We start from the raw sequence: 1,083 nt of genomic DNA, 5'->3' as shown, positions 1-1,083 counted from the left end.
CCCGATTGGTAGCTTCAACCGGGACTAAAGGTCCCCTGCAGCAAAAGCCTGCCGCAGTAGCCATTGGGCAGGGACCTTTAGTCCCGGTTGGAGCTACCAACCGGGACTAAAGGCTCCAACGAGGACTAAAGGTCCCCTGCAGTAAAAGCATGCCACAGTAGCCGTTGGGTAGGGACCTTTAGTCCCGATTGGAGCTACCAACCAGGACTAAAGGTTTCTCTAGTCCCGGCCGCGAAAAATACCGGGACTAAAGTCAAATTTCGAAGTTGATCAAAAGTCGTTTCTCTACTAGTGCGTACAAGACCTATGTTTTTAATTAGATTCACTGTGAGAATACTTTCATAATATAAATTTGTATATTATAAAACTATAAAAAGGGTAATATTATTTTACTTAGGATAAACCTAATGTTACATGTAAAAACAAACAGTGGGGAGTACATGTAATTTCTTACTCCCCAATCACATTGTCACGGACATCAAGACAGAAGTTATTTTTTTCTAAGAACATCACAACAAAAGTATTACCATTAATTTATAAATAAAAAATAGAAATTTAAATAATATTATTAAACTGTTTAAACAGGAAATTTAGACATACTAGCAAAAAAATACCATACATTTCTTTTTTAAAAGTTAATTAAAATATGCAAAAAGATATTAATGTTTAAGTTTTCCAGTACACCGACTACTACTTGATTCAAACGGTTTAATTAATTTGTTGCTTATGAAGTACTCCAATTTCAAATTACAAAACGTTTTGACGTTTCTAAACACATTACTTTTAATATATATATAATAGACATAGTGTATAACTAGATACGTAGCAAAATTACATATCTAGAAAAGATAAAATGTCTTATAATAATTTAGAACAGAGGGTGTATGATTTTTTTTTTCTATCGCACGGAGGATTTTGCAGAACGGCGACCGTCGACAAGTGCACACCGTCCCTCGGTCCCTGCCGAGACAGGCGCGACTACGTCCCGAGCGACAGGCACACCGTATCAAGCAGAGAGTTGAAGACCTCAGAGTCGGAGAATAACAAACACAGGGCCGGGGACGCGCCGGGCGCCGCCCGCCG

Source organism: Miscanthus floridulus, unplaced genomic scaffold (genome assembly GCF_019320115.1).
Source record: "Miscanthus floridulus cultivar M001 unplaced genomic scaffold, ASM1932011v1 fs_626_4_5, whole genome shotgun sequence".
Taxonomy (NCBI): domain Eukaryota; kingdom Viridiplantae; phylum Streptophyta; class Magnoliopsida; order Poales; family Poaceae; genus Miscanthus; species Miscanthus floridulus.
The sequence above is the reverse complement of the archived record's forward strand: the minus strand, read 5'-3'. Positions refer to the sequence as shown.